The following is a 26,399-nucleotide window of genomic DNA, read 5'->3' on the forward strand; positions in this document are numbered from 1 at the left end:
GCTTCTATACTATACCCCTGGTGCCTCAAGACTGTAAGCGTTTTGCCTTCAGCGTCCCCTCTGTTAATTTTAAAGAACCCATTATATGGTATCCTTGGCTTGTGCTTCCACAGGGCATGGCAAATAGCCCAGCTTTATGTCAAAGTTTTGGAGCTAGAGCCATTATTCCACCCGCGAAAAATTTTCTTCTGTTTATATTGTTCATTATATGGATGATGTTTTGTTGGCTTGTTCTGACCCTACTGTCGTACGACAAGCCTTTCGACAACTACAGCAAAATCTGAGCCTCTTTGGCCTCATCATAGCAGCTGAAAAGTTTGAGGAACACACCCCATTTACATATTTGGGCCTTATATTAGCCCCTCAGTACTTTAAAAGGTAAATATACTTAATCATGCTTTGTTGGTTTTAAATTTTTAAAATTTGGACTTAAATAATTTATCCGCTGCTCTGCGATTCTGGGACAAAAGAGAGCAGCGTGCTTTTGCCTTAGTAAAGTGGAAGGATCCTCTAACTGGTGCTTGGCAAGGACCCGATCCCGTTCTAACATGGGGTCGAGGGCATATATGTGTTTTTCACAAGGAGAAAATGATGCACGCTGGCTGCCTGAACGCTTTGTTCGGATTGTGGAGACTGACAGTGGCCATCCAAGCAGCGACTCACTGGGCCTACAGCCCCAACCCTCCAGTGGTGCATCCTGCGACGTGGGAAGGACCTGAGTTATTTGTGCATGTTGATGGGACTGCTCCTGATCCATTTGTTCAACACATTCATAGGATCCCCCGGTGTGTCAATTACCAATATTCCTGGAATTTCCTCACAGCTACTAGGCTGGTCAGGAGCCAGTTCTACCCAGGTCCTCCTATCAAAAGAACTTTATGAGCTGTTTCTCCTCTTGCTATTATGCTATTATGTCGGGACCTTTTCACATATTCATTAATTCTACGCAATTTAATGTAACACGTGACAATTGTTCTTTTACAAATTGTATGCTATCGAGAGAACAGATTATTCTTGTTAGTTTGTTTTTACCATCCCTCTGCTTAACAACCTTGTTTTGTGAAAGATGCCCAGGTGAAAAGCAGAGGCCTCCGGAGGTAAGTAGAAATCGGCCGACCCCCTGCATGTCTGTGTTTTGTTTTGTTTTATTTTTTTTAAAGGTGCACTGTGGGCCTAAAACAGAGGCCTGGGTGGTCAAGGGACGCCTTGACCCCCCCTTCTGAGTTTCTTGTTGCTAACAGGGCATGCCTGAGAGTCCCACCAGCAAGACGTGTCTGAATCAAAAAAGAGTTGTTTAGTGAATACATTCATCTAGATTCATGTTCTTGTGTTAAGTGTATCTGTTGGAGTCCAATTTTCTTGTTATATGTCAATGTCTGATTTTGTTTCAGAGCCTTTTGTAGGTGTAGTTAGGATGGCCTCCGTCTGTCAGCTACCAGGGAATGGAAATCTTTCCGTCACTCTGGTAGTTTAAGGCCAGGCATGCCATCAGAAGTTTGGAAGTTACTTAAACGTCTCTGCTTCTCTGTCTTGTTCGTGTTACCTATTTTTCCTCGTCCAGTTTTGTCTTAAAATTAGTACCAGTTCTAAATATGGACCCTTCTGGATTTTCTGTGTGTACTCAAGCACACATCCTTGTTATTTATTTGAACCTTTCTGGGCCTAGTATGGGCGCTCCCGCGTGTCTGCAGTTGTAACAAGCCCTGGAAAAATATATTCCAGCTAAGTTGCCTTGCAAAAAGTTTTGTTTTGAACCTGGTTCTCACCTGCAAGAGTAAAATTGCCAAAGCTCTCTTGACACAAACTTCCGGAAAACGAACGGCCGATATTAATTTTGCCCGCTTTCAGATCTTTGAGTGTGAGTGTGTGTGAATGAGTGAGTGCACATGTTCAAGGTTCAATTGTCAGCATGCTGTATAAAACAATGGATTAAGTTATACTTGAAACACAAAGGCAATTGGGAAATCTAAGCTTAAAACTTCAAGAAAAAGTATTAGGTTTGAATGTTTTACAATGTCTCAATGATTATTCCATTGTGTTAAAGAGAAACCGGTAAAAAGTATTTTTCTAAAGATCCTGAAATCGGCATTTTAAAACTCTGGTATGCATACAGCTGTTTACATTGCAAACATTGAATCCTGTTTAGCACAGAGGTATTAGGGAATTAGGGATGTCTTACCTTTAAAGTTTGGAGACGTGTATTAGAGATTTAAATGTAAATTTGTTGGCTAATGTCAGAAACTTTGCCTCTCTGTCTTTTCTTGCAGACTGACACTGGAAATCTGATGATAAAATGTGGATAGTATAAATGTTTAAAGGTTTATCTCCTTATGATTTGGTTTCATACTACTTCGCAATTGGGTGGAAAAAAAAGGAAGGAAGGAAACTAAGTCCAGACTTACAGTTTTGGTGCACAGATGTTGGTAATTCTTGCATTAGGGAAAAACTGTTATTTGAGTTTAAACTGTTGATGGAGTTCTAGGCAGTAATAATCTAAAAACAAAACAAAACGCCTCTTCTAAAGGCAAAGGGGAGCCCTAGGGGCCTGGAGACAAAAGGAGTTCTTTGTGCCCTTAAAGGTTTTTCAACTGCAAAAAGGCTAAGGTGTTAATTGTTGAAGCCAGTATCAGTTGAAGTTTCTAAGAACACTGGAAATGGGTTTCTAAACAATATTTGAAAGTAAAGTTTGTCTTAAATGTTTGTTTAAAGAAAGAGAAAAAAGGAAAATTAGGACTAGCAAAATGATTGCTTAATTGCTATTAATTGCTTAATTGCTTAATTGCTCTTATAAGATACTTTATAGCAGTTTCCAGCTGGGCCAAGGAGAAGGACGGCAATCCTTAATTGCTATTAATTGCTTAATTGCTTAATTGCTCTTATAAGATACTTTATAGCAGTTTCCAGCTGGGCCAAGGAGAAGGACGGCAATCCTTATTCAGATGTAACTTTGCCTCTTACCAGGTTCCAGGCAAAATCCTGCTTAGAGACTATTTCTGAGTTGACCACCTTGTTGCTTCTAATTGGAGGAAAGGGGCCTTTTATAGGACTCATTGATGTGAAAGCCACAGTTTAGAGCCAGCCCGGGCAAAGCAAAGTCCCTGTGAGATTGTGGTGTTTAATCGGGCAGCAGAGTGCTATTGAGGCAGAGTTGCTTTGGAGCTCGAAGCAGAAGAGTGAAAAGCTGGGGGACAGCACTCACGCACCAAGCTCGGGACTCACAGTGGCAGAGTGCAAGCCTTGAGCTGCAGAGCTGAGGAGCGGCACTCAGGCCCTGAGTTTGGGACTTAAAAGTGGCAGAGTGCTAGCCTTGAGCTGGAGAGCTGAGAGACAGTAGCCAGATCCTGAGTTCAAGTCCAGCAACCAACAAAGTGAAATGCAATGGGATGTTTATCCCGGTGTGAAGACACACTATTGGGAGGAAAGCAAGTAAGCCACTGCTTGGATGGCAGAGATGGTGTCAGATCCTAGAGTCACTTGTGCTTGGCCATTCAATATTAATCAGAGCCAGGAGGTCATAGAGTAGTTTGTAAGCGTGCCTTACTAATGCCCATGCCTTTCATAACTGGGCAGGAACTTGTCAATCTTCTGTGATAGTGGGTACTTGAAAGTTCTAACTGAGCAAATTTTTTATTTGACGCCAGCCACAAATTCAGGAAAGTTTGTGGATCTGAGGCTTGTGTCTTTATTAATCTGTTTAGATCTGACAACTGAAGCATTGTTAAGGTTGCAGACAATTGTTAAGGTTCCCCAGAAAATCAAAAAAAAAAAAAACAAAACCTTTGCAAATGGGTGCTAAGTAGGCTACACTATTGTAGCCAAAGATGGCTTGTGCAATTGTTAAATGTTAAATATGATCTCTAGTTTGGAGCAAAATATTGTTCCTGATATCTAATCCTTGCAACCCCTTGGTTAAACAGGTTAGGCTTTTTAAGGTCCCTGGTCAAGTACAGAGACAACGCCCGAGTCAGCTTGAAGAAGTCAGAGCAGCTGAATCTCCGCCCATCAATCCCCTTTAGATGAAGGGACCAGTCATTTTTGGAAAGTGAGACAGGATAAATTAGACATATTGGAAAGAGTAGAAATGGCACTTGTGTTTCTTTGAAAATAAAAACGGGGGATATGTTGGGAGCCAGAGTGGAATCAAACTGTACTTTGATTTGCATCAGATAATTGCTTTGTTGTCTTACTGTTTTTTGGCCTCATAGATCTGAGATTTACCATATGAATGTAACTCCCAACAGTTCCCTGATTAACCATCTGGATGTAACACCTGGCAGTTCCCTGGTTTGAAGAAGGACTATAAGCCTTGAGTTGTAAATAAACGGGGCTGCAGTCTCTACCTGGGCTGCAGACTTCCCGGACCCCATGTGTTTGTCTCTCTTCTATTTTTTCCAGTCCCTGTCCCCTATTTCAGGAACCCCAATTTGCTGCCGGTAGGCCCCGGAAATCCAGTATAATGGAGAGTTTATTTTGACGTTGAACTTCTCAGGGCATTGTTTTATCTCCCAAGAACGTTTTTGTATAAGCAGTGTATTTTATACTTCCACATGCAACTTCAGTATATCTGCTTTCATTTCCTCCTAGTCTTTGATCCAGTACAGTGTCCACACTGTACTTCCACCAACATTGCTCTATCTGCTAAGATTCGTTCTGTGTAAACGTGGTTTTTATTCTTCCACAAGCAACTTCAATGTATCTGCTGTTCCTCCTTGGAGTATTTCATCCAGTGTACTGGATACTGGTTTTGGTGTTGAATATCCTAGAGCATTGTTCCCTCTGATAAGAACATTTTCGTCTAAGCGGGTATGGTATTCTTCCACAAGCAACTTCAATGGATCTGCTTTTAATTCTTGGAGGATTTCATCCAGCGTACTGGATACTGGATTTTTGCGTTGAAGTTCCCACGGCATTGTTTTATCTCCTAAGAACTGTTTTGTATAATCGGTGTATTTTATACTTCCTCATGCAACTTCAGTGTATCTGCTTTGTTTCATCCTAGTCTTTGATCCAGTACAATGGACACTGTGCTTCTACCGACTTTGCTGTATCTGTTAAGACTGGTTCTGTGGAAACGTGGTTTTTATTCTTCCACAAGCAAATTCAATGTATCTGCTTTTACTTCTTGGAGGATTTCCTACAGTGTAATGATACTGGATTTTGGTGTTGAACATCCTACAGCACTGCTCTGTCTGCTAACACCTTTTTGACTAAGCGGGCTATTTTATTCTTCCTCATGCAACTTCAGTGACTCTGCTTTTATTTCATCCTAGTCTTTGATCCAGTACAACAGAGACTTACCATATGAAAGTAACCCCCAACAGTTCCCTGATTATCCATCTGGATGTAACACCTGGCGGTTCCCTGATCTGAAGAAGGAATATAAGCCTGGAGCCGCAAATAAACGGGGCTGCAGTCTTTACCTGGCCTGCAGACCTCCCAGACCCCATGTGTTTGTCTCTCTTCTATTTTTTCAGTCCCTGTCCCCTATTTCAGGAACCCCAATTTGCTGCCGGTAGGCCCCGGCAAGTGGCGCCCGAACAGGGACCCTGAAAATCTGGGACAAAGGTGGAGGACCCCGCTGTGGTGAGTGATGCGTCATAGGACTATTAAGACAGTGAGAGAGTGGGAGAATGTCTAGTCGGGAGTAAAAAATTATGAGTGAAGATGTCCACAGGCTAGATGTGCCGGTCCTAAGGAACTTACTTGAAGCGGAACGCGGGTGGAACAAGGGCAGCTTGAGAGCTTCCTACAGTTTGTCGAGGAGGCGTGCCCGCGGTTTCCAGAGGAGGGAACCCTAAATTTAGAAACCTGGCTGAGGATAGGGAAAGGAATTCAAGCTCATTACAGTGTATATGGCCCTGAAAAGACCCCAGCAGAGGCTATTTCTTTATGGAATTTAGTAAATGAATGTTTAGGTCTTCGACATGAGAATGCCGAACTTAATCTTGAATTAAAGAACCCTTCCGAGAAACCTGAGGCTGAGGCTTATGCCCCAGCCCGGGAGAGTTTAAATGAGATTTGGAGAAGGGAACAGCCAGTAGGTATTGAGTATAAGAATTCAGGTTTGGATAACGGGAAGGAAAGATAGGATGAGGACCGGCTGGCTTCGGTGGAGGAGAAGTTAAGAGAAGTCCTCCATCTACTATCTAAGACGGGGATAGTGCAGAGATCCCTCCTCCCCAGAAGGAATTCAGGTTTGGATAACAGGAAGGAAAGATATGATGAGGACCGGCTGGCTACGGTGGAGGAGCAGTTAAGAGAAATCCTCGGTCTACTATCTAAGACAGGGATAGACCAGAGATTCCCCCCCCCCCAGAAGTAGGAAATCGATATGACCCCCCGGCCACTATCTTGGCCGAATCTAATCCTTACCCCCTATTCCCAGTGCCTTCGGCTGCAGCCTTGCAGCCCCAATCCCCTTCTCAACCCTTATGTGTGTCTAAAGGTCCTAGCAACAAGTGCCTCCTAACAGGCACTACAACGAGGCAAAGTACATGGCAACTAAACCAGGCTCAGGCTGCTAAGAGGCATGTAATAGCGATCGCACTGGGACAGAGAATAGCACAGCTAGTGCTTGTGTCTTTACTTTCCGTGGGGACTGCTAATTCCTCTGCCCCAGGTGGACAGAGAGGATTTGGATCCTCTGATATGTATTGGGTACAAAGCATAAATAAAACAAGAGAGGCCTGAGATGACTCTATTTATACAAGAAAAGCCCTTTAAAGGAATATTACACACAGGAGCAGATGTTTCTGTGATATCTAAAGAGCATTGGCCAGCCCAATGGCCCCTAACAACCTCTATGACTTCCCTACGAGGGATTGGGAGTGCAGCTGACCCACAGCAGAGCAGTGCGATCCTTGCTTGGAGAGACGAGGAAGGGCACTCTGGTCATTTTCAGCCATTTGTCCTGGATCATTTGCCAATTAATTTATGGAAAAATGGCAGTGTATATGTTTAGTCCTAGTGCTGCAGTTACTAAGCAGCTGCTTGATCAAGGCCTCTTCCCCTCTGGGGCACTGTGCTGAGCAGCTCAGGGCGGGCCAGGGACACTCCAACCCCAGTCTTACCCACCGAGACAAGGTTTAGGGTAAAAAATCATTGCAGCTCAGCAGCTGGCACAGAAACAGCTGGATTTGGGGCGTGTAACCCCTTCTAACTCTCCATGGAATTCTCCAATTTTTGTTAGAAAGAAAAAAAATCAGGTAAATAGAGGATGTTACAAGATCTAAAAAAGTAAATGCAACTTTGGAACTGAGGGGGACAATACAGCCCGGCTTGCCTTCACCCATGGCAATGCCAAAGGATACTTATAAAATTATTATAGATTTGAAACATTGCTTCTATACTATACCCCTGGTGCCTCAAGACTGTAAGCGTTTTGCCTTCAGCGTCCGCTCTGTTAATTTTAAATAACCCATTATATGGTATCCTTGGCTTGTGCTTCCACAGGGCATGGCAAATAGCCCAGCTTTATGTCAAAGTTTTGGAGCTAGAGCCATTATTCCACCCGCGAAAAATTTTCTTCTGTTTATATTGTTCAATATATGGATGATGTTTTGTTGGCTTGTTCTGACCCTACTGTCGTACGACAAGCCTTTCGACAACTACAGCAAAATCTGAGCCTCTTTGGCCTCATCATAGCAGCTGAAAAGGTTGAGGAACACACCCCATTTACATATTTGGGCCTTATATTAGCCCCTCAGTACTTTAAAAGGTAAATATACTTAATCATGCTTTGTTGGTTTTAAATTTTTAAAATTTGGACTTAAATAATTTATCCGCTGCTCTGCGATTCTGGGACAAAAGAGAGCAGCGTGCTTTTGCCTTAGTAAAGTGGAAGGATCCTCTAACTGGTGCTTGGCAAGGACCCGATCCCGTTCTAACATGGGGTCGAGGGCATATATGTGTTTTTCACAAGGAGAAAATGATGCACGCTGGCTGCCTGAACGCTTTGTTCGGATTGTGGAGACTGACAGTGGCCATCCAAGCAGCGACTCACTGGGCCTACAGCCCCAACCCTCCAGTGGTGCATCCTGCGACATGGGAAGGACCTGAGTTATTTGTGCATGTTGATGGGACTGCTCCTGATCCATTTGTTCAACACATTCATAGGATCCCCCGGTGTGTCAATTACCAATATTCCTGGAATTTCCTCACAGCTACTAGGCTGGTCAGGAGCCAGTTCTACCCAGGTCCTCCTATCAAAAGAACTTTATGAGCTGTTTCTCCTCTTGCTATTATGCTATTATGTCGGGACCTTTTCACATATTCATTAATTCTACGCAATTTAATGTAACACGTGACAATTGTTCTTTTACAAATTGTATGCTATCGAGAGAACAGATTATTCTTGTTAGTTTGTTTTTACCATCCCTCTGCTTAACAACCTTGTTTTGTGAAAGATGCCCAGGTGAAAAGCAGAGGCCTCCGGAGGTAAGTAGAAATCGGCCGACCCCCTGCATGTCTGTGTTTTGTTTTGTTTTATTTTTTTTAAAGGTGCACTGTGGGCCTAAAACAGAGGCCTGGGTGGTCAAGGGACGCCTTGACCCCCCCTTCTGAGTTTTTTGTTGCTAACAGGGCATGCCTGAGAGTCCCACCAGCAAGACGTGTCTGAATCAAAAAAGAGTTGTTTAGTGAATACATTCATCTAGATTCATGTTCTTGTGTTAAGTGTATCTGTTGGAGTCCAATTTTCTTGTTATATGTCAATGTCTGATTTTGTTTCAGAGCCTTTTGTAGGTGTAGTTAGGATGGCCTCCGTCTGTCAGCTACCAGGGAATGGAAATCTTTCCGTCACTCTGGTAGTTTAAGGCCAGGCATGCCATCAGAAGTTTGGAAGTTACTTAAACGTCTCTGCTTCTCTGTCTTGTTCGTGTTACCTATTTTTCCTCGTCCAGTTTTGTCTTAAAATTAGTACCAGTTCTAAATATGGACCCTTCTGGATTTTCTGTGTGTACTCAAGCACACATCCTTGTTATTTATTTGAACCTCTCTGGGCCTAGTATGGGCGCTCCCGCGTGTCTGCAGTTGTAACAAGCCCTGGAAAAATATATTCCAGCTAAGTTGCCTTGCAAAAAGTTTTGTTTTGAACCTGGTTCTCACCTGCAAGAGTAAAATTGCCAAAGCTCTCTTGACACAAACTTCCGGAAAACGAACGGCCGATATTAATTTTGCCCGCTTTCAGATCTTTGAGTGTGAGTGTGTGTGAATGAGTGAGTGCACATGTTCAAGGTTCAATTGTCAGCATGCTGTATAAAACAATGGATTAAGTTATACTTGAATCACAAAGGCAATTGGGAAATCTAAGCTTAAAACTTCAAGAAAAATTATTAGGTTTGAAGGTTTTACAATGTCTCAAAGGATTATTCCATTGTGTTAAAGAGAAACCGGTAAAAAGTATTTTTCTAAAGATCCTGAAATCGGCATTTTAAAACTCTGGTATGCATACAGCTGTTTACATTGCAAACATTGAATCCTGTTTAGCACAGAGGTATTAGGGAATTAGGGATGTCTTACCTTTAAAGTTTGGAGACGTGTATTAGAGATTTAAATGTAAATTTGTTGGCTAATGTCAGAAACTTTGCCTCTCTGTCTTTTCTTGCAGACTGACACTGGAAATCTGATGATAAAATGTGGATAGTATAAATGTTTAAAGGTTTATCTCCTTATGATTTGGTTTCATACTACTTCGCAATTGGGTGGGAAAAAAAAGGAAGGAAGGAAACTAAGTCCAGTCTTACAGTTTTGGTGCACAGATGTTGGTAATTCTTGCATTAGGGAAAAACTGTTATTTGAGTTTAAACTGTTGATGGAGTTCTAGGCAGTAATAATCTAAAAACAAAACAAAACGCCTCTTCTAAAGGCAAAGGGGAGCCCTAGGGGCCTGGAGACAAAAGGAGTTCTTTGTGCCCTTAAAGGTTTTTCAACTGCAAAAAGGCTAAGGTGTTAATTGTTGAAGCCAGTATCAGTTGAAGTTTCTAAGAACACTGGAAATGGGTTTCTAAACAATATTTGAAAGTAAAGTTTGTCTTAAATGTTTGTTTAAAGAAAGAGAAAAAAGGAAACTTAGGACTAGCAAAATGATTGCTTAATTGCTCTTAATTGCTTAATTGCTTAATTGCTCTTATAAGATACTTTATAGCAGTTTCCAGCTGGGCCATGGAGAAGGACGGCAATCCTTATTCAGATGTAACTTTGCCTCTTACCAGGTTCCAGGCAAAATCCTGCTTAGAGACTATTTCTGAGTTGACCACCTTGTTGCTTCTAATTGGAGGAAAGGGGCCTTTTATAGGACTCATTGATCTGAAAGCCACAGTTTAGAGCCAGCCCGGGCAAAGCAAAGTCCCTGTGAGATTGTGGTGTTTAATCGGGCAGCAGAGTGCTATTGAGGCAGAGTTGCTTTGGAGCTCGAAGCAGCAGAGTGAAAAGCTGGGGGACAGCACTCACGCACCAAGCTCGGGACTCACAGTGGCAGAGTGCAAGCCTTGAGCTGCAGAGCTGAGGAGCGGCACTCAGGCCCTGAGTTTGGAACTTAAAAGTGGCAGAGTGCTAGCCTTGAGCTGGAGAGCTGAGAGACAGTAGCCAGATCCTGAGTTCAAGTCCAGCAGCCAACAAAGTGAAATGCAATGGGATGTTTATCCCGGTGTGAAGACACACTATTGGGAGGAGAGCAAGTAAGCCACTGCTTGGATGGCAGAGATGGTGTCAGATCCTAGAGTCACTTGTGCTTGGCCATTCAATATTAATCAGAGCCAGGAGGTCATAGAGTAGTTTGTAAGCGTGCCTTACTAATGCCCATGCCTTTCATAACTGGGCAGGAACTTGTCAGTCTTCTGTGATAGTGGGTACTTGAAAGTTCTAACTGAGCGAATTTTTTATTTGACGCCAGCCACAAATTCAGGAAAGTTTGTGGATCTGAGGCTTGTGTCTTTATTAATCTGTTTAGATCTGACAACTGAAGCATTGTTAAGGTTGCAGACAATTGTTAAGGTTCCCCAGAAAATAATAAAAAAAAAACCTTTGCAAATGGGTGCTAAGTAGGCTACACTATTGTAGCCAAAGATGGCTTGTGCAATTGTTAAATGTTAAATATGATCTCTAGTTTGGAGCAAAGTATTGTTCCTGATATCTAATCCTTGCAACCCCTTGGTTAAACAGGTTAGGCTTTTTAAGGTCCCTGGTCAAGTACAGAGACAACGCCCGAGTCAGCTTGAAGAAGTCAGAGAAGCTGAATCTCCGCCCATCAATCCCCTTTAGATGAAGGGACCAGTCATTTTTGGAAAGTGAGACAGGATAAATTAGACATACTGGAAAGAGTAGAAATGGCACTTGTGTTTCTTTTAAAATAAAAACGGGGGATATGTTGGGAGCCAGAGTGGAATCAAACTGTACTTTGATTTGCATCAGATAATTGCTTTGTTGTCTTACTGTTTTTTGGCCTCATAGATCTGAGATTTACCATATGAATGTAACTCCCAACAGTTCCCTGATTAACCATCTGGATGTAACACCTGGCAGTTCCCTGGTTTGAAGAAGGACTATAAGCCTTGAGTTGTAAATAAACGGGGCTGCAGTCTCTACCTGGGCTGCAGACTTCCCGGACCCCATGTGTTTGTCTCTCTTCTATTTTTTCCAGTCCCTGTCCCCTATTTCAGGAACCCCAATTTGCTGCCGGTAGGCCCCGGAAATCCAGTATAATGGAGAGTTTATTTTGACGTTGAACTTCTCAGGGCATTGTTTTATCTCCCAAGAACGTTTTTGTATAAGCAGTGTATTTTATACTTCCACATGCAACTTCAGTATATCTGCTTTCATTTCCTCCTAGTCTTTGATCCAGTAGAGTGTCCACACTGTACTTCCACCAACATTGCTCTATCTGCTAAGATTCGTTCTGTGTAAACGTGGTTTTTATTCTTCCACAAGCAACTTCAATGTATCTGCTGTTCCTCCTTGGAGTATTTCATCCAGTGTACTGGATACTGGTTTTGGTGTTGAATATCCTAGAGCATTGTTCCCTCTGATAAGAACATTTTCGTCTAAGCGGGTATGGTATTCTTCCACAAGCAACTTCAATGGATCTGCTTTTAATTCTTGGAGGATTTCATCCAGCGTACTGGATACTGGATTTTTGCGTTGAAGTTCCCACGGCATTGTTTTATCTCCTAAGAACTGTTTTGTATAATCGGTGTATTTTATACTTCCTCATGCAACTTCAGTGTATCTGCTTTGTTTCATCCTAGTCTTTGATCCAGTACAATGGACACTGTGCTTCTACCGACTTTGCTGTGTCTGTTAAGACTGGTTCTGTGGAAACGTGGTTTTTATTCTTCCACAAGCAAATTCAATGTATCTGCTTTTACTTCTTGGAGGATTTCCTACAGTGTAATGATACTGGATTTTGGTGTTGAACATCCTACAGCACTGCTCTGTCTGCTAAAAACTTTTTGACTAAGCGGGATATTTTATTTTTCCTCATGCAACTTCAGTGACTCTGCTTTTATTTCATCCTAGTCTTTGATCCAGTACAACAGAGACTTACCATATGAAAGTAACCCCCAACATTTCCCTGATTATCCATCTGGATGTAACACCTGGCAGTTCCCTGATCTGAAGAAGGAATATAAGCCTGGAGCCGTAAATAAACGGGGCTGCAGTCTTTACCTGGCCGGCAGACCTCCCAGACTCCATGTGTTTGTCTCTCTTCTATTTTTTCAGTCCCTGTCCCCTATTTCAGGAACCCCAATTTGCTGCCGGTAGGCCCCGGCAAGTGGCGCCCGAACAGGTACCCTGAAAATCTGGGACAAAGGTGGAGGACCCCGCTGTGGTGAGTGATGCGTCGTAGGACTGTTAAGACAGTGAGAGAGTGGGAAAATGTCTAGTCGGGAGTAAAAAATTATGAGTGAAGATGTCCACAGGCTAGATGTGCCGATCCTAAGGAACTTACTTGAAGCGGAACGCGGGTGGAACAAGGGCAGCTTGAGAGCTTCCTTCCTACAGTTTGTCGAGGAGGCGTGCCCGCGGTTTCCAGAGGAGGGAACCCTAAATTTAGAAACCTGGCTGAGGATAGGAAAGGAATTCAAGGTTATTATAGTGTATATGGCCCTGAAAAGACCCCAGCAGAGGCTATTTCTTTATGGAATTTAGTAAATGAATGTTTAGGTCTTCGACATGAGAATGCCGAACTTAATCTTGAATTAAAGAACCCTTCCGAGAAACCTGAGGCTGAGGCTTATGCCCCAGCCCGGGAGAGTTTAAATGAGATTTGGAGAAGGGAACAGCCAGTAGATATTGAGTATAAGAATTCAGGTTTGGATAACGGGAAGGAAAGATAGGATGAGGACCGGCTGGCTTCGGTGGAGGAGAAGTTAAGAGAAGTCCTCCATCTACTATCTAAGACGGGGATAGAGCAGAGATCCCTCCTCCCCAGAAGGAATTCAGGTTTGGATAACAGGAAGGAAAGATATGATGAGGACCGGCTGGCTACGGTGGAGGAGCAGTTAAGAGAAATCCTCCGTCTACTATCTAAGACAGGGATAGAGCAGAGATTCCCCCCCCCCCAGAAGTAGGAAATCGATATGACCCCCCGGCCACTATCTTGGCAGAATCTAATCCTTACCCCCTATTCCCAGTGCCTTCGGCTGCAGCCTTGCAGCCCCAATCCCCTTCTCAACCCTTATGTGTGTCTAAAGGTCCTAGCAACAAGTGCCTCCTAACAGGCACTACAACGAGGCAAAGTACATCGCAACTAAACCTGGCTCAGGCTGCTAAGAGGCATGTAATAGCGATCGCACCGGGACAGAGAATAGCACAGCTAGTGCTTGTGTCTTTACTTCCCGTGGGGACTGCTAATTCCTCTGCCCCAGGTGGACAGAGAGGATTTGGATCCTCTGATATGTATTGGGTACAAAGCATAAATAAAACAAGAGAGGCCTGAGATGACTCTATTTATACAAGAAAAGCCCTTTAAAGGAATATTACACACAGGAGCAGATGTGTCTGTGATATCTAAAGAGCATTGGCCAGCCCAATGGCCCCTAACAACCTCTATGACTTCCCTACGAGGGATTGGGAGTGCAGCTGACCCACAGCAGAGCAGTGCGATCCTTGCTTGGAGAGACGAGGAAGGGCACTCTGGTCATTTTCAGCCATTTGTCCTGGATCTTTTGCCAATTAATTTATGGAAAAATGGCAGTGTATATGTTTAGTCCTAGTGCTGCAGTTACTAAGCAGCTGCTTGATCAAGGCCTCTTCCCCTCTGGGGCACTGTGCTGAGCAGCTCAGGGCGGGCCAGGGACACTCCAACCCCAGTCTCACCCACCGAGACAAGGATTAGGGTAAAAAAATCATTGCAGCTCAGCAGCTGGCACAGAAACAGCTGGATTTGGGGCGTGTAACCCCTTCTAACTCTCCATGGAATTCTCCAATTTTTGTTAGAAAGAAAAAAAATCAGGTAAATAGAGGCTGTTACAAGATGTAAAAAAGTAAATGCAACTTTGGAACTGAGGGGGACAATACAGCCCGGCTTGCCTTCACCCATGGCAATGCCAAAGGATACTTATAAAATTATTATAGATTTGAAAGTTTGCTTCTATACTATACCCGTGGTGCCTCAAGACTGTAAGCGTTTTGCCTTCAGCGTCCCCTCTGTTAATTTTAAAGAACCCATTATATGGTATCCTTGGCTTGTGCTTCCACAGGGCATGGCAAATAGCCCAGCTTTGTGTCAAAGTTTTGGAGCTAGATCCATTATTCCACCCGCGAAAAATTTTCTTTTGTTTATATTGTTCATTATATGGATGATGTTTTGTTGGCTTGTTCTGACCCTACTGTCGTACGACAAGCCTTTCGACAACTACAGCAAAATCTGAGCCTCTTTGGCCTCATCATAGCAGCTGAAAAGGTTGAGGAACACACCCCATTTACATATTTGGCCATTCAGTACTTTAAAAGGTAAATATACTTAATCATGCTTTGTTGGTTTTAAATTTTTAAAATTTGGACTTAAATAATTTATCCGCTGCTCTGCGATTCTGGGACAAAAGAGAGCAGCGTGCTTTTGCCTTAGTAAAGTGGAAGGATCCTCTAACTGGTGCTTGGCAAGGACCCGATCCCGTTCTAACATGGGGTCGAGGGCATATATGTGTTTTTCACAAGGAGAAAATGATGCACGCTGGCTGCCTGAACGCTTTGTTCGGATTGTGGAGACTGACAGTGGCCATCCAAGCAGCGACTCACTGGGCCTACAGCCCCAACCCTCCAGTGGTGCATCCTGCGACGTGGGAAGGACCTGAGTTATTTGTGCATGTTGATAGGACTGCTCCTGATCCATTTGTTCAACACATTCATAGGATCCCCCGATGTGTCAATCACCAATATTCCTGGAATTTCCTCACAGCTACTAGGCTGGTCAGGAGCCAGTTCTACCCAGGTCCTCCTATCAAAAGAACTTTATGAGCTGTTTCTCCTCTTGCTATTATGCTATTATGTCGGGACCTTTTCACATATTCATTAATTCTACGCAATTTAATGTAACACGTGACAATTGTTCTTTTACAAATTGTATGCTATCGAGAGAACAGATTATTCTTGTTAGTTTGTTTTTACCATCCCTCTGCTTAACAACCTTGTTTTGTGAAAGATGCCCAGGTGAAAAGCAGAGGCCTCCGGAGGTAAGTAGAAATCGGCCAACCCCCTGCATGTCTGTGTTTTGTTTTGTTTTATTTTTTTTAAAGGTGCACCGTGGGCCTAAAACAGAGGCCTGCGTGGTCAAGGGACGCCTTGACCCCCCCCTTCTGAGTCTCTTGTTGCTAACAGGGCATGCCTGAGAGTCCCACCAGCAAGACGTGTCTGAATCAAAAAATAGTTGTTTAGTGAATACATTCATCTAGATTCATGTTCTTGTGTTAAGTGTATCTGTTGGAGTCCAATTTTCTTGTTATATGTCAATGTCTGATTTTGTTTCAGAGCCTTTTGTAGGTGTAGTTAGGATGGCCTCCGTCTGTCAGCTACCAGGGAATGGAAATCTTTCCGTCACTCTGGTAGTTTAAGGCCAGGCATGCCATCAGAAGTTTGGAAGTTACTTAAACGTCTCTGTTTCTCTGTCTTGTTCGTGTTACCTATTTTTCCTTGTCCAGTTTTGTCTTAAAATTAGTACCAGTTCTAAATATGGACCCTTCTGGATTTTCTGTGTGTACTCAAGCACACATCCTTCTTATTTATTTGAACCTTTCTGGGCCTAGTATGGGCGCTCCCGCGTGTCTGCAGTTGTAACAAGCCCTGGAAAAATATATTCCAGCTAAGTTGCCTTGCAAAAAGTTTTGTTTTGAACCTGGTTCTCACCTGCAAGAGTAAAATTGACAAAGCTCTCTTGACACAAACTTCCGGAAAACGAACGGCCGATATTAATTTTGCCCGCTTTCAGATCTTTGAGTGTGAGTGTGTGTGAATGAGTGAGTGCACATGTTCAAGGTTCAATTGTCAGCATGCTGTATAAAACAATGGATTAAGTTATACTTGAAACACAAAGGCAATTGGGAAATCTAAGCTTAAAACTTCAAAAAAAAGTATTAGGTTTGAATGTTTTACAATGTCTCAAAGGATTATTCCATTGTGTTAAAGAGAAACCGGTAAAAAGTATTTTTCTAAAGATCCTGAAATCGGCATTTTAAAACTCTGGTATGAATACAGCTGTTTACATTGCAAACATTTAATCCTGTTTAGCACAGAGGTATTAGGGAATTAGGGATGTCTTACCTTTAAAGTTTGGAGACGTGTATTAGAGATTTAAATGTAAATTTGTTGGCTAATGTCAGAAACTTTGCCTCTCTGTCTTTTCTTGCAGACTGACACTGGAAATCTGATGATAAAATGTGGATAGTATAAATGTTTAAAGGTTTATCTCCTTATGATTTGGTTTCATACTACTTCGCAATTGGGTGGGGAAAAAAAGGAAGGAAGGAAACTAAGTCCAGACTTACAGTTTTGGTGCACAGATGTTGGTAATTCTTGCATTAGGGAAAAACTGTTATTTGAGTTTAAACTGTTGATGGAGTTCTAGGCAGTAATAATCTAAAAACAAAACAAAACGCCTCTTCGAAAGGCAAAGGGGAGCCCTAGGGGCCTGGAGACAAAAGGAGTTCTTTGTGCCCTTAAAGGTTTTTCAACTGCAAAAAGGCTAAGGTGTTAATTGTTGAAGCCAGTATCAGTTGAAGTTTCTAAGAACACTGGAAATGGGTTTCTAAACAATATTTGAAAGTAAAGTTTGTCTTAAATGTTTGTTTAAAGAAAGAGAAAAAAGGAAAATTAGGACTAGCAAAATGATTGCTTAATTGCTATTAATTGCTTAATTGCTTAATTGCTCTTATAAGATACTTTATAGCAGTTTCCAGCTGGGCCATGGAGAAGGACGGCAATCCTTATTCAGATGTAACTTTGCCTCTTACCAGGTTCCAGGCAAAATCCTGCTTAGAGACTATTTCTGAGTTGACCACCTTGTTGCTTCTAATTGGAGGAAAGGGGCCTTTTATAGGACTCATTGATCTGAAAGCCACAGTTTAGAGCCAGCCCGGGCAAAGCAAAGTCCCTGTGAGATTGTGGTGTTTAATCGGGCAGCAGAGTGCTATTGAGGCAGAGTTGCTTTGGAGCTCGAAGCAGCAGAGTGAAAAGCTGGGGGACAGCACTCACGCACCAAGCTCGGGACTCACAGTGGCAGAGTGCAAGCCTTGAGCTGCAGAGCTGAGGAGCGGCACTCAGGCTCTGAGTTTGGAACTTAAAAGTGGCAGAGTGCTAGCCTTGAGCTGGAGAGCTGAGAGACAGTAGCCAGATCCTGAGTTCAAGTCCAGCAACCAACAAAGTGAAATGCAATGGGATGTTTATCCCGGTGTGAAGACACACTATTGGGAGGAAAGCAAGTAAGCCACTGCTTGGATGGCAGAGATGGTGTCATCCTAGAGTCACTTGTGCTTGGCCATTCAATATTAATCAGAGCCAGGAGGTCATAGAGTAGTTTGTAAGCGTGCCTTACTAATGCCCATGCCTTTCATAACTGGGCAGGAACTTGTCAGTCTTCTGTGATAGTGGGTACTTGAAAGTTCTAACTGAGCAAATTTTTTATTTGATGCCAGCCACAAATTCAGGAAAGTTTGTGGATCTGAGGCTTGTGTCTTTATTAATCTGTTTAGATCTGACAACTGAAGCATTGTTAAGGTTGCAGACAATTGTTAAGGTTCCCCAGAAAATAATAAAAAAAAACCTTTGCAAATGGGTGCTAAGTAGGCTACACTATTGTAGCCAAAGATGGCTTGTGCAATTGTTAAATGTTAAATATGATCTCTAGTTTGGAGCAAAGTATTGTTCCTGATATCTAATCCTTGCAACCCCTTTGTTAAACAGGTTAGGCTTTTTAAGGTCCCTGGTCAAGTACAGAGACAACGCCCGAGTCAGCTTGAAGAAGTCAGAGAAGCTGAATCTCCGCCCATCAATCCCCTTTAGATGAAGGGACCAGTCATTTTTGGAAAGTGAGACAGGATAAATTAGACATACTGGAAAGAGTAGAAATGGCACTTGTGTTTCTTTTAAAATAAAAACGGGGGATATGTTGGGAGCCAGAGTGGAATCAAACTGTACTTTGATTTGCATCAGATAATTGCTTTGTTGTCTTACTGTTTTTTGGCCTCATAGATCTGAGATTTACCATATGAATGTAACTCCCAACAGTTCCCTGATTAACCATCTGGATGTAACACCTGGCAGTTCCCTGGTTTGAAGAAGGACTATAAGCCTTGAGTTGTAAATAAACGGGGCTGCAGTCTCTACCTGGGCTGCAGACTTCCCGGACCCCATGTGTTTGTCTCTCTTCTATTTTTTCCAGTCCCTGTCCCCTATTTCAGGAACCCCAATTTGCTGCCGGTAGGCCCCGGAAATCCAGTATAATGGAGAGTTTATTTTGACGTTGAACTTCTCAGGGCATTGTTTTATCTCCCAAGAACGTTTTTGTATAAGCAGTGTATTTTATACTTCCACATGCAACTTCAGTATATCTGCTTTCATTTCCTCCTAGTCTTTGATCCAGTACAGTGTCCACACTGTACTTCCACCAACATTGCTCTATCTGCTAAGATTCGTTCTGTGTAAACGTGGTTTTTATTCTTCCACAAGCAACTTCAATGTATCTGCTGTTCCTCCTTGGAGTATTTCATCCAGTGTACTGGATACTGGTTTTGGTGTTGAATATCCTAGAGCATTGTTCCCTCTGATAAGAACATTTTCGTCTAAGCGGGTATGGTATTCTTCCACAAGCAACTTCAATGGATCTGCTTTAATTCTTGGAGGATTTCATCCAGCGTACTGGTTACTGGATTTTTGCGTTGAAGTTCCCACGGCATTGTTTTATCTCCTAAGAACTGTTTTGTATAATCCGTGTATTTTATACTTCCTCATGCAACTTCAGTGTATCTGCTTTGTTTCATCCTAGTCTTTGATCCAGTACAATGGACACTGTGCTTCTACCGACTTTGCTGTATCTGTTAAGACTGGTTCTGTGGAAACGTGGTTTTTATTCTTCCACAAGCAAATTCAATGTATCTGCTTTTACTTCTTGGAGGATTTCCTACAGTGTAATGATACTGGATTTTGGTGTTGAACATCCTACAGCACTGCTCTGTCTGCTAACAACTTTTTGACTAAGCGGGCTATTTTATTCTTCCTCATGCAACTTCAGTGACTCTGCTTTTATTTCATCCTAGTCTTTGATCCAGTACAACAGAGACTTACCATATGAAAGTAACCCCCAACAGTTCCCTGATTATCCATCTGGATGTAACACCTGGCAGTTCCCTGATCTGAAGAAGGAATATACGCCTGGAGCCGTAAATAAACGGGGCTGCAGTCTTTACCTGGCCTGCAGACCTCCCAGACTCCATGTGTTTGTCTCTCTTCTATTTTTTGAGTCCCTGTCCCCTATTTCAGGAACCCCAATTTGCTGCCGGTAGGCCCCGGCAAGTGGCGCCCGAACAGGGACCCTGAAAATCTGGGACAAAGGTGGAGGACCCCGCTGTGGTGAGTGATGCGTCGTAGGACTATTAAGACAGTGAGAGAGTGGGAGAATGTCTAGTCGGGAGTAAAAAATTATGAGTGAAGATGTCCACAGGCTAGATGTGCCGGTCCTAAGGAACTTACTTGAAGCGGAACGCGGGTGGAACAAGGGCAGCTTGAGAGCTTCCTTCCTACAGTTTGTCGAGGAGGCGTGCCCGCGGTTTCCAGAGGAGGGAACCCTAAATTTAGAAACCTGGCTGAGGATAGGAAAGGAATTCAAGGTTATTATAGTGTATATGGCCCTGAAAAGACCCCAGCAGAGGCTATTTCTTTATGGAATTTAGTAAATGAATGTTTAGGTCTTCGACATGAGAATGCCGAACTTAATCTTGAATTAAAGAACCCTTCCGAGAAACCTGAGGCTGAGGCTTATGCCCCAGCCCGGGAGAGTTTAAATGAGATTTGGAGAAGGGAACAGCCAGTAGATATTGAGTATAAGAATTCAGGTTTGGATAACGGGAAGGAAAGATAGGATGAGGACCGGCTGGCTTCGGTGGAGGAGAAGTTAAGAGAAGTCCTCCATCTACTATCTAAGACGGGGATAGAGCAGAGATCCCTCCTCCCCAGAAGGAATTCAGGTTTGGATAACAGGAAGGAAAGATATGATGAGGACCGGCTGGCTACGGTGGAGGAGCAGTTAAGAGAAATCCTCCGTCTACTATCTAAGACAGGGATAGAGCAGAGATTCCCCCCCCCCCAGAAGTAGGAAATCGATATGACCCCCCGGCCACTATCTTGGCAGAATCTAATCCTTACCCCCTATTCCCAGTGCCTTCGGCTGCAGCCTTGCAGCCCCAATCCCCTTCTCAACCCTTATGTGTGTCTAAAGGTCCTAGCAACAAGTGCCTCCTAACAGGCACTACAACGAGGCAAAGTACATCGCAACTAAACCTGGCTCAGGCTGCTAAGAGGCATGTAATAGCGATCGCACCGGGACAGAGAATAGCACAGCTAGTGCTTGTGTCTTTACTTCCCGTGGGGACTGCTAATTCCTCTGCCCCAGGTGGACAGAGAGGATTTGGATCCTCTGATATGTATTGGGTACAAAGCATAAATAAAACAAGAGAGGCCTGAGATGACTCTATTTATACAAGAAAAGCCCTTTAAAGGAATATTACACACAGGAGCAGATGTGTCTGTGATATCTAAAGAGCATTGGCCAGCCCAATGGCCCCTAACAACCTCTATGACTTCCCTACGAGGGATTGGGAGTGCAGCTGACCCACAGCAGAGCAGTGCGATCCTTGCTTGGAGAGATGAGGAAGGGCACTCTGGTCATTTTCAGCCATTTGTCCTGGATCATTTGCCAATTAATTTATGGAAAAATGGCAGTGTATATGTTTAGTCCTAGTGCTGCAGTTACTAAGCAGCTGCTTGATCAAGGCCTCTTCCCCTCTGGGGCACTGTGCTGAGCAGCTCAGGGCGGGCCAGGGACACTCCAACCCCAGTCTCACCCACCGAGACAAGGATTAGGGTAAAAAATCATTGCAGCTCAGCAGCTGCCACAGAAACAGCTGGATTTGGGGCGTGTAACCCCTTCTAACTCTCCATGGAATTCTCCAATTTTTGTTAGAAAGAAAAAAAATCAGGTAAATAGAGGCTGTTACAAGATGTAAAAAAGTAAATGCAACTTTGGAACTGAGGGGGACAATACAGCCCGGCTTGCCTTCACCCATGGCAATGCCAAAGGATACTTATAAAATTATTATAGATTTGAAAGTTTGCTTCTATACTATACCCCTGGTGCCTCAAGACTGTAAGCGTTTTGCCTTCAGCGTCCCCTCTGTTAATTTTAAAGAACCCATTATATGGTATCCTTGGCTTGTGCTTCCACAGGGCATGGCAAATAGCCCAGCTTTGTGTCAAAGTTTTGGAGCTAGATCCATTATTCCACCCGCGAAAAATTTTCTTTTGTTTATATTGTTCATTATATGGATGATGTTTTGTAGGCTTGTTCTGACCCTACTGTCGTACGACAAGCCTTTCGACAACTACAGCAAAATCTGAGCCTCTTTGGCCTCATCATAGCAGCTGAAAAGGTTGAGGAACACACCCCATTTACATATTTGGCCATTCAGTACTTTAAAAGGTAAATATACTTAATCATGCTTTGTTGGTTTTAAATTTTTAAAATTTGGACTTAAATAATTTATCCGCTGCTCTGCGATTCTGGGACAAAAGAGAGCAGCGTGCTTTTGCCTTAGTAAAGTGGAAGGATCCTCTAACTGGTGCTTGGCAAGGACCCGATCCCGTTCTAACATGGGGTCGAGGGCATATATGTGTTTTTCACAAGGAGAAAATGATGCACGCTGGCTGCCTGAACGCTTTGTTCGGATTGTGGAGACTGACAGTGGCCATCCAAGCAGCGACTCACTGGGCCTACAGCCCCAACCCTCCAGTGGTGCATCCTGCGACGTGGGAAGGACCTGAGTTATTTGTGCATGTTGATAGGACTGCTCCTGATCCATTTGTTCAACACATTCATAGGATCCCCCGATGTGTCAATCACCAATATTCCTGGAATTTCCTCACAGCTACTAGGCTGGTCAGGAGCCAGTTCTACCCAGGTCCTCCTATCAAAAGAACTTTATGAGCTGTTTCTCCTCTTGCTATTATGCTATTATGTCGGGACCTTTTCACATATTCATTAAGTCTACACAATTTAATGTAACACGTGACAATTGTTCTTTTACAAATTGTATGCTATCGAGAGAACAGATTATTCTTGTTAGTTTGTTTTTACCATCCCTCTGCTTAACAACCTTGTTTTGTGAAAGATGCCCAGGTGAAAAGCAGAGGCCTCCGGAGGTAAGTAGAAATCGGCCGACCCCCTGCATGTCTGTGTTTTGTTTTGTTTTATTTTTTTTTAAAGGTGCACCGTGGGCCTAAAACAGAGGCCTGCGTGGTCAAGGGACGCCTTGACCCCCCCCTTCTGAGTCTCTTGTTGCTAACAGGGCATGCCTGAGAGTCCCACCAGCAAGACGTGTCTGAATCAAAAAATAGTTGTTTAGTGAATACATTCATCTAGATTCATGTTCTTGTGTTAAGTGTATCTGTTGGAGTCCAATTTTCTTGTTATATGTCAATGTCTGATTTTGTTTCAGAGCCTTTTGTAGGTGTAGTTAGGATGGCCTCCGTCTGTCAGCTACCAGGGAATGGAAATCTTTCCGTCACTCTGGTAGTTTAAGGCCAGGCATGCCATCAGAAGTTTGGAAGTTACTTAAACGTCTCTGTTTCTCTGTCTTGTTCGTGTTACCTATTTTTCCTTGTCCAGTTTTGTCTTAAAATTAGTACCAGTTCTAAATATGGACCCTTCTGGATTTTCTGTGTGTACTCAAGCACACATCCTTGTTATTTATTTGAACCTTTCTGGGCCTAGTATGGGCGCTCCCGCGTGTCTGCAGTTGTAACAAGCCCTGGAAAAATATATTCCAGCTAAGTTGCCTTGCAAAAAGTTTTGTTTTGAACCTGGTTCTCACCTGCAAGAGTAAAATTGCCAAAGCTCTCTTGACACAAACTTCCGGAAAACGAACGGCCGATATTAATTTTGCCCGCTTTCAGATCTTTGAGTGTGAGTGTGTGTGAATGAGTGAGTGCACATGTTCAAGGTTCAATTGTCAGCATGCTGTATAAAACAATGGATTAAGTTATACTTGAAACACAAAGGCAATTGGGAAATCTAAGCTTAAAACTTCAAGAAAAAGTATTAGGTTTGAATGTTTTACAATGTCTCAAAGGATTATTCCATTGTGTTAAAGAGAAACCGGTAAAAAGTATTTTTCTAAAGATCCTGAAATCGGCATTTTAAAACTCTGGTATGCATACAGCTGTTTACATTGCAAACATTGAATCCTGTTTAGCACAGAGGTATTAGGGAATTAGGGATGTCTTACCTTTAAAGTTTGGAGACGTGTATTAGAGATTTAAATGTAAATTTGTTGGCTAATGTCAGAAACTTTGCCTCTCTGTCTTTTCTTGCAGACTGACACTGGAAATCTGATGATAAAATGTGGATAGTATAAATGTTTAAAGGTTTATCTCCTTATGATTTGGTTTCATACTACTTCGCAATTGGGTGGGGAAAAAAAGGAAGGAAGGAAACTAAGTCCAGACTTACAGTTTTGGTGCACAGATGTTGGTAATTCTTGCATTAGGGAAAAACTGTTATTTGAGTTTAAACTGTTGATGGAGTTCTAGGCAGTAATAATCTAAAAACAAAACAAAACGCCTCTTCGAAAGGCAAAGGGGAGCCCTAGGGGCCTGGAGACAAAAGGAGTTCTTTGTGCCCTTAAAGGTTTTTCAACTGCAAAAAGGCTAAGATGTTAATTGTTGAAGCCAGTATCAGTTGAAGTTTCTAAGAACACTGGAAATGGGTTTCTAAACAATATTTGAAAGTAAAGTTTGTCTTAAATGTTTGTTTAAAGAAAGAGAAAAAAGGAAAATTAGGACTAGCAAAATGAATGCTTAATTGCTATTAATTGCTTAATTGCTTAATTGCTCTTATAAGATACTTTATAGCAGTTTCCAGCTGGGCCATGGAGAAGGACGGCAATCCTTATTCAGATGTAACTTTGCCTCTTACCAGGTTCCAGGCAAAATCCTGCTTAGAGACTATTTCTGAGTTGACCACCTTGTTGCTTCTAATTGGAGGAAAGGGGCCTTTTATAGGACTCATTGATCTGAAAGCCACAGTTTAGAGCCAGCCCGGGCAAAGCAAAGTCCCTGTGAGATTGTGGTGTTTAATCGGGCAGCAGAGTGCTATTGAGGCAGAGTTGCTTTGGAGCTCGAAGCAGCAGAGTGAAAAGCTGGGGGACAGCACTCACGCACCAAGCTCGGGACTCACAGTGGCAGAGTGCAAGCCTTGAGCTGCAGAGCTGAGGAGCGGCACTCAGGCCCTGAGTTTGGAACTTAAAAGTGGCAGAGTGCTAGCCTTGAGCTGGAGAGCTGAGAGACAGTAGCCAGATCCTGAGTTCAAGTCCAGCAACCAACAAAGTGAAATGCAATGGGATGTTTATCCCGGTGTGAAGACACACTATTGGGAGGAAAGCAAGTAAGCCACTGCTTGGATGGCAGAGATGGTGTCAGATCCTAGAGTCACTTGTGCTTGGCCATTCAATATTAATCAGAGCCAGGAGGTCATAGAGTAGTTTGTAAGCGTGCCTTACTAATGCCCATGCCTTTCATAACTGGGCAGGAACTTGTCAGTCTTCTGTGATAGTGGGTACTTGAAAGTTCTAACTGAGCAAATTTTTTATTTGACGCCAGCCACAAATTCAGGAAAGTTTGTGGATCTGAGGCTTGTGTCTTTATTAATCTGTTTAGATCTGACAACTGAAGCATTGTTAAGGTTGCAGACAATTGTTAAGGTTCCCCAGAAAATAATAAAAAAAAACCTTTGCAAATGGGTGCTAAGTAGGCTACACTATTGTAGCCAAAGATGGCTTGTGCAATTGTTAAATGTTAAATATGATCTCTAGTTTGGAGCAAAGTATTGTTCCTGATATCTAATCCTTGCAACCCCTTGGTTAAACAGGTTAGGCTTTTTAAGGTCCCTGGTCAAGTACAGAGACAACGCCCGAGTCAGCTTGAAGAAGTCAGAGAAGCTGAATCTCCGCCCATCAATCCCCTTTAGATGAAGGGACCAGTCATTTTTGGAAAGTGAGACAGGATAAATTAGACATACTGGAAAGAGTAGAAATGGCACTTGTGTTTCTTTTAAAATAAAAACGGGGGATATGTTGGGAGCCAGAGTGGAATCAAACTGTACTTTGATTTGCATCAGATAATTGCTTTGTTGTCTTACTGTTTTTTGGCCTCATAGATCTGAGATTTACCATATGAATGTAACTCCCAACAGTTCCCTGATTAACCATCTGGATGTAACACCTGGCAGTTCCCTGGTTTGAAGAAGGACTATAAGCCTTGAGTTGTAAATAAACGGGGCTGCAGTCTCTACCTGGGCTGCAGACTTCCCGGACCCCATGTGTTTGTCTCTCTTCTATTTTTTCCAGTCCCTGTCCCCTATTTCAGGAACCCCAATTTGCTGCCGGTAGGCCCCGGAAATCCAGTATAATGGAGAGTTTATTTTGACGTTGAACTTCTCAGGGCATTGTTTTATCTCCCAAGAACGTTTTTGTATAAGCAGTGTATTTTATACTTCCACATGCAACTTCAGTATATCTGCTTTCATTTCCTCCTAGTCTTTGATCCAGTACAGTGTCCACACTGTACTTCCACCAACATTGCTCTATCTGCTAAGATTCGTTCTGTGTAAACGTGGTTTTTATTCTTCCACAAGCAACTTC

The sequence above is a fragment of the Megascapheus bottae genome, chromosome 7, assembly GCF_031878675.1.
Source record: "Megascapheus bottae isolate mThoBot1 chromosome 7, mThoBot2.hap1, whole genome shotgun sequence".
NCBI classification, from domain to species: Eukaryota; Metazoa; Chordata; class Mammalia; order Rodentia; family Geomyidae; genus Megascapheus; species Megascapheus bottae.